The sequence below is a fragment of the Myotis davidii genome, unplaced genomic scaffold (assembly GCF_000327345.1).
Source record: "Myotis davidii unplaced genomic scaffold, ASM32734v1 scaffold629, whole genome shotgun sequence".
Lineage (NCBI taxonomy): Eukaryota > Metazoa > Chordata > Mammalia > Chiroptera > Vespertilionidae > Myotis > Myotis davidii.
The window spans coordinates 904,604-913,095 of record NW_006300210.1 but is presented as its reverse complement, the minus strand read 5'-3'; positions in this window follow the sequence as shown (position 1 = coordinate 913,095).

The window sequence follows — 8,492 nt, the reverse complement described above, 5'->3', positions numbered from 1 at the left end:
TCTTTCCCTCACTTTACAAACAGTTTCTTAATTTCTCTGAGAATGGAGTGAAAAATTATCACTGAGAATGCTCCTGAATGCTGGGGCTCACAAAGTCTGATGGGAATCACTACATCTGGTTATAAATTGCCCAAGACAAGCCAATTGATCAAGGTTGGGGTCGAGGTCCCATGGACCCAGGGGTGGGTCTGTGCACACTCTTTAAGGAGGGGACAGTGTACTTGGCTGTAATTAAATTGAGCAGCTAGAGAAGTTTGTTCTCCTGTCCCCCCACCCCGCCTTGTGTGTTGGTGCTCACTCAGGAATCCCTTCATAGCCTCTCCCAATGGTGAGGTCTGCCTTCCCTCTTCTCAAGCTGTCCCCTGCCACCAGAGGCTGTGATGTCCTGTTTCCATGCTCTTCTGGGCTCCAATAAATCCAATACATGGTGGTGTTGGTTCCAGAATAAGACTTGGTCTGATCTTTGGTAACTGTCCTTGTTTTTGTCCTGAGAGCCCCTGGTCCCAGGACCCGCCCCCCTGGTAAACTGGGACTATTGGTCACCCTGAAAGTCCAATGAACACCTTGTTTGTCTCTCTGGAGTAGTTACAGGGGTAGAGAAGCCTATTTTTCTTCTCCTCATTGGGCTAATCCATGCTGTTTATCCCTATAAATCTATACTAGCTTTAAAAAATGTGTATTTCTTTGAGCTGAAGTTCAATAAATACCCAAGTTTAGCAGGTATGCATTTATTACATCATACATAGCTATAAGGAATATTACACATAAATATTTTTAAAATTCTGTCTTACTTGTTCTAAAATAGCACTTTCCAAACCTTGATGTTCACAGGAATCCCTAGGGATCTTGTTAAAAGTCAGATTCTGACTCACTAACTCTGGCTGGGGTCTGAGTGTCTGCATTTGTGACATGTTCCCAAGTGGCATGATACTAATTGTCTGAGGACCGCATGCTGTCTAGAAAGATTCCAAATCAATTAGAATACTGTTTGGGGGTATGCCTCTCTATGATCACAGTTTCCAGAACCTGTGAGAGCCAAAGAGAGGTTGATAACTTTATATAATTTCTGCAACACAAATAGATCCTTTGGACATCAAATTTCAAACTTGTTCACTTGTTTTAATTTTTAAAGCTTGGATGTGCTTTGCCGTACAATACATATGCAGAACTAGCTATGCTTCAGTTACTAAATGTCCGAGTGCACAAATAATTCCTGATTGAATATTCAACCTATTCGGCTGCCAGCATCATCATCGGATGGAATATTAATTTTTCTCTCACTAAGAAGCTATTTGGATGATCATTTTGCAAAATCAGCTTCTTCAGATCCCATTTTCATGGCGTGATGTGAAACGAAGGCCCTGAGAAAAATGCAGAATCCGACTATCACAACGTCATGAGTTGGGTGCCACCTGGACAGCTCAGTAGCAAATATGTCTCAAGAGTCCCGTCTCAGTTGCCCTTGGCTGTCCTCCAGATTACAGAACATCACTTGGTGATCTTTGCATATTTCTATTCGAAATAAGAACCCGGAGAAGGGATCCACTTAAAGGGCCGGTCCATTTTCTGTGTCCCCTCATTGATACCCCTTCGGCGTGTGTGTACTGTGATGGCTGGGCAGACATTGATCTTTTGAACAGATGCCCAGGACAAAAAGTTAGACGGGCTTTAGGGACGGCTAATGTCTCCGCGGGCTGCAGACTGTTATTAGGGCTTGATTGCAATCTCCTGACATGATAAAACTGAATGGAAGAACAGGAACAGCCTGCTTGGCAGGGCCAAGTGCAGTTGGAAAGCTCAGAGAAGGCCCGGGCATTAGGAAGAAAGAATGTTGACAGGAGCTGGGCAGGCAGACAGAGCTATTTAATTCAGAGGGGAGGTATTAATTAATTGATTTGGGGTGCGGGAGATCTGATTTCTAAGCTAGACTACAAGCTGTTGCCAGTCTAGTTGGGGACAATGCCCTCACAGCTGTAGGAATATCATCCGTCGTCTGGGTGGCTGACCTCATATCAAATCCATCTTCCTGGGTCCAGACTCGCCAAGTTGTGCCATTTGGATGCCAGTAGCTCATTTTTCTTACCCTTCAATGTGTCTCTTAATGTACCTGCTTGTCTAGTTGCTTGTCTCTGCTCCTAATTTCTCCTCCGACTCCCCTGGAACATGGAAACAATCCAGGCAGGTGGGAAAGAGGAAACTGGGAGTGAGTTGGAAATTATTGCTCCTGAAATTATTGCACAATCTTAAATGTATGAAGCCTTGGCTTCTTATATTTTTAAGATAGGTCAAATGCTATCCACACACAAAAAAAAGTCAAGTCATTTAACACTTACTAAAGCACATGTCAGACTCATGGTGTCCCGATTTCCTGTCTAGTCTCTGCGTTTTTCACTGCCCCAAATTATTTTCACTCAATGCCATTGTTTCACAGAACAAAGGAAGTGCCTAATGATGTCCTCCCACAGTAGTTCTGTGGAGGCTTTTATTATAGTAATTAATGTTTCAAGGCAAACAAATGGCCATGATGTATTCTGAAATACAAGGCGAAATGAATGAGTTTTGTGGTAACTTTTAAAAGTATTTTGATGGAGTGGAAAAAGCACTGGATTTTGGTGTGGAAGATCTGGTTTAAGCAAGTGACTTAAAACTCTAAGGATTTCTGTACATATTTCTCAAAGCTTATCCATCTATAGCATTAAAACAGTAATTTTTTGTATTTAAATTAAACCCACATAAATATGACTGAAAAATGTGAGTAAAACTATGCTTTATTTATTAAGTATGAAGCTAACACATACTCATCTGAAACTACATAAAAGCATAGAATAAGTAAAAAAAAAAAAAAAACCTAGCCACAACATTTCAACTATCAGATAATCACACATCCATTATCTGGTTACAGTGGCGTGAATTAATCATAAGCTGTTGATCATGGTGCTGTATCACCATTGGTCCATGCAAATTGCCTCTGTCCCCCATAGTCCCCTATTCCCATTCCCATTCCCCTCCTCTGTTATGTCTGAGCTTTATGTAGCTTTTATGTAGAGGATGAGGAAAACTTCTGAAAAAGATGAAATAACCTTCCATGAAAACACTCTCTTTTGATATCACTTGTTCTGCACTGCTTTGTACCAGAACAGTCAGATTGAAGTTATTTATGGAGGGCGAATATATTCCTTAATAAGGGAGCTCAAGGCAGGCTATACACGAGGAAATGTCTAATGTTTTTCTTGTGTGCTTACTTGAAACAAAGAGATTATTTCCCCCATGAATAACACTATTTTTAGTGTACTACCATTTTAAACACGAGTGATTACTTGGGAACTTTTGGAGGTTAAACTATTCATGTTCAAATTGTTCTCTGTTGGTACTGGAACTGGCTAATGACTAGAAGAGAAAGCAGAGCAGGCCACGTTCTATGTGGGTGGGGATTAGCTTTGCGCATCAATGTGTGGGCAGGGCCAAAGGCAGTGCTGAATACATAAGAAGTACTAAGAAGTACTTGCTGAGTAAACGAATGGGTTGGGAAATTGGCAATTGGATATCTAAGGGAAAAAGTGAAAGTCTAAAAATGAGTGTTGATTTTCTGACTTTCTGAAAGATTACTGGCATTCAACTTTGATTCAAATGTTTTATTTATATAGGACATTAAATTGGGATAAACAGTGAACTTGGAATAATTTTATCTCATTGTGCCTCACTTTCTTAGATCTGCAGATTGGACATAGTAATTTTTACCTCCTTTTTAATTTTTTCTATGCCTCCCTTTTTCTAATTGCTTTAAATTTATGTTGCTATATGGTATGCATTTTTGTAAACTTCTTGTACTTCTTATAAGAATTGGGTAGAGTAAACATAAATTAAAAATAATGATTGCTATTTTATTTTAAATCAGGTTACACCCTCTGTAACTAAGCTGCCATAAATTCTCCATAAATAAACATCTGTAAACATATATGAGGAGTCATTATTAACACACACTTTGCTTATTACTATTATAATTAAATAAAAGATTATTTCCTGCCAATGTAGGTCACAGCTAATGTGCTGCTCTACCTGCTCATTCTATTGGTCCATGTTAGAGTTCATCTGTGACTCATCATTTAGTCTCACTTTTCCTATGTGTCAAATGGGTGTTTCATATCCCCTAGTCTCGGGAATGTTATAAGATTAGATAAGGTAACAGGGAGTGTTCTCTGCTGGTTTCGTCCTGTTCATTCCTTCTCATTCTCACCTTTCCAGAAGGTACTCCCCTCCCCGCGGTAGCATTAACGTATTGCATTTGTACCATGAGGTGTGATTAATATTGATGAGAGAACATGGTTTCAGAGGTGCTCCATTCTGAAAGCCCTGAGCCTGTTCCCACAGTGGGGTGAGAAGAGCCCGATTCAGTGGCTGTTACCACATGGAGGGACAAATACATGGAGCACTGGGACCCTGGGAAGAGAACAGAGAGGAAGAAAAGGAAGAGGGTAGTGGGGAAGGTATACATGGGGAGAGGAAAATCTTGGAAGACCCTCTGAGGCTGACTGTATTAGATAGAAAGGTGACTCTGGAGACAGCAGGTAGCGAATGGCCTGTCCCCTGGATCCCAGTGTTTTCCTGACTAGTAAAGATGCCTCTTGCCTGGGAATGAAGGTCTTGTCTTGGGATCTTGCACAGCTTTAAATAAAGGTTAAAGGTTACATGTATGTGAATATTGTGGCATATGCCCATATTTCATTGAATCTAAGATGCTATCAGCTGGAAGATACATCCTTATTTTATGAACCATTGAGAACGGACGAAGAAGCCCTGCTAATTTAATCATGCAACAATATTTTAATGTCCCAAACTTTTTATTTAAACATATCAAAAAATAGGTGTATGTACACACAGCATGCTCTTCTACATCACTCTTGAGTATACATATAAAGGCAAATAAATGTAAAATAAATTGATTAGGATATTCGTATCTGTGTTCCCAGAGTTTATTCTTGTGAATCATTTTCCACCAGCATCTTTGATGTGTGTGCTTTTCCACACAGTGCAGTCGGCCCTTCCTGCAGTCAAGGCCACTGATGACGCAGCATTATTTAAGTGTGTGCTTTGCTATTGCTCTGATTTTCCTCCAAGCCAGTGACACTGGTCTGCAGGTGTTCATATGCAGGTGAGGCCAGCTATGTCATGACTGTCACTGAGTGATCTGCACACCAATTTCAGAGACGTGAACATTTGAAAAAACATGTCCTAGAATTTATGAAATATGGTAGGGAACACCCAAAGGATCCCCATGTCTCCCTTTTAACTACCCAAACAGCATTCAGGTTGAGTCTTTCACATGTATTCATGGGCGAATATATGTTGTGGGCTTCCACAGCCTGAAAGAACAAAGGATTCCTGAATTACTGTGGCTCTGAATCTTTAACTGATGCTGGCTGGACTTAGGATCCCCAATTCTAAAGCCTCCAGAATTATTTCTGGAAGAGGGGATTCAGTGAGTCTCACGTGGAAAACTACACAGCCCTGTGTGGAGTGCTCTCCTCCCTTTGCTTGTGCTTATCAATACCCACTGCCCCTGGTGAGGCCACAATGTCCACACCACAATGACTGTTAATCTCCAGGGAGTCAGAGTTGTAGGAGTTTTCCTCAGAGGTAGGGACAATGGTATTCCCCTCAATTCTTCATCTCTTTTTATTCCCCAGGTCCCAAAGCAGCAAGGTTCACCCCTGGAGTCAATTGCATCTTCCAAGAGACTCCCAGCTTTTACATACTGGTACAGAGAACATTTTGATGGTTACCAGGTGGGAGGAGGATTGGGGGAAGAGGAGAAAAAGGTGAAGGGATTACGAAGTACAAATTGGTTGTTACAGAATAGTCATGGGGATGTAAAGTACAACATAGGGAATATCTATAATAATAAAGGGTAATATGCTAATTAGACCAGACGTCATTTGAGATATCATTCCAGATGTCCTTCTAGACAAAGCCACGGCTGGAGGGAAGCCTGGGTCCCAGGTGCCAGACAGAAGCTGGTGCCGGCAGCTACGGGAAGGAAGGCCTACTCTTCTATCCACTGAGCCAAACTGGTTTCGGCGGAAGGCCTACTCTTGCATGAATTTAGTGCATTGGGCCTCTAGTAGTCAATAATCCTATATAATAAAAGCCTAAGATACTAAGTGTCCAGTCAACCGGTCGGCCGTTCAACCAATCAAAGTATAATATGTTAATGATACGTTAAGGCCTCTCAACCACTCACTATTACATGCACGACCACCAGGGGGCAGACAGTTGACCAGTCAACCAGTCACTATGATGTGCACTGACCACCAGGGGCAGGTGCTCCAACCGGTAGGTTAGCTTGCTGCTGGGGTCCATCCAATTGGGACTGAGCAAGACAGGCTGGGCATGCCCTGGAGCCCTCCCGCAGTCCCTCCCTGGCTGACCAACCTCCTGCATCTCTCCTTGGCCCCAATCGTGCACTGATGGGGTCCCTCAGCCTGGCCTGCACCCTCTCGCAATCTGGGACCCCACAGGGGATGTCAGAGAGCCGGTTTTGGCCTGATCCCGCAGGCCAGGCCGAGGGACCCCACTGGTGCATGAATTCATGCACTGGGCCTCTAGTATTCTAATATGTGTGAGAGGAGTATGAGGTTTATCAGGATGATCACTTAGTGATATTTCTAATCACTGGGGTGTACATCTGAAACGAATATAATATTATATGTCAACTGTAATGAATTTAATTTTAATCATAGTTTGTTTCCTTAAAGATGACAAACTCCTTGAGGGCAAGGGTTATCTCAGATACCCTTTGTGCAAATCTTCTAATGGTGGACAGTCAATATAAGTGATTAAATAATTTTTATTTAGCTTCTAATATGACTTCTATAGTCATACAGAAAAAAATATTCTATTTGCAAGCAGAGCTGACCTAAGCCAAATCACTCAAATTACCATCGAGTTCCAAATGCTTTGGAAACTGCATTAACTCACTTTGCAAAAAATGATGCAAAAATTATATATCTACAAAAGCCCTCTCTACAATGTATAATTGGACTCTGGGAGAGGTGGCTGAGCTTCTGGGATGACGTGCTTTTTCAGCCACAGAGCTCACAATTCGGATTCTATCATGCCTTCTCTTTAGGGGAAATTTGGCCTCTTCTTGGTAACCCTCAAGTGCTCTTAAATAATTTTCTAGTTTATTTGTGGACTCAGGACTATAATCCCACCAGAAAGCCAAAAACATCTCTAGATCTCTAATTTAACTCGGGGTTTTTTTTCGTATCTTGCTGTCTCCCCATTTTTCCTCTCCCTGCCAGCTTTAACCTTCATCTCAGACACTAGAATCAACAGTCCTCTGTAACCTTGGCAACAATGATGATAGGATAATAGAATTAGAATTTCCCAGGGGTTCGTTCTATCATCATGCTCTTGGAAGAAAAAAAAATACAACACAAATCAAATTATAATTTGTGATACTTTAAAGTGGCAGTGTCCAATCATTTTAAACGTATGGCATTTATTGATAAAACATAACGTGTGTTAAAATTTCATTGATTTAAAAAAGTTCAACCACAAGAATAAGATAGGAAGTCTGTCTCATTTCTTTTCTTGTTCATTTTTTAAATGTATATATATTTTTAGCCAGACTTGTATGTTTCTCTTGACATTCTGCCTTTTCATTAATTTAAAATGAATAAGAAAAATTTATCAGCAGGGTAGTGTCTGAGAGGATTGCCATTTTATTTCAATGGATTTGAAATCCTGAAGGATCTTTTTATACTTTCCACCAGAACATTCTCACTATGGAAAAATAAATTGCCACTCTAGGGATTTACACTCCCAGGCTGACACAGGAAGCACTGACATTCTATTGTGCTGTTGATTTGAAGAACTAGGCTGATGTTTCTAAGACTGTGACTTAACATCTCTGTTCTCTTATTTCTGTCCTGATTTTGGAAAAGTCTCAAGGATAAATACTGGTCTTTTTTATATTTAGTAGGATGTCTTGAGAATCCCTGGGTCTGAGTCAGTAATTTTGATGGTTTACTCATCAGTCTTTATTCTTGAGTGCCATGTTCATTCAGACTTTTTTCCCACCCCACAGCAGTTGGATTTGCTTTGGGTATGGTTCCAAGCAGAAATTTAAGAAGTAAACTCCCCATGTATAGGATAAGAATAGACATAATTCCATTCATTGATTATCTCATTTCTTTAGGAATTAAAATATGTCAAATCCATATACTAATATCTTAGAGCTGTGGTCGGCAAACTGCGGCTCACGAGCCACATGCGGCTCTTTGGCCCCTTGAGTGTGGCTCTTCCTAAGCCTTAGGAGTACCCTAATTAAGTTAATAACAATGTACCTACCTATATAGTTTAAGTTTAAAAAATTTGGCTCTCAAAAGAAATTTCAATCGTTGTACTGTTGATATTTGGCTCTGTTGACTAATGAGTTTGCCGACCACTGTTTAGCAGGGGTGGGCAAACTTTTTGACTCGAGGGCCACA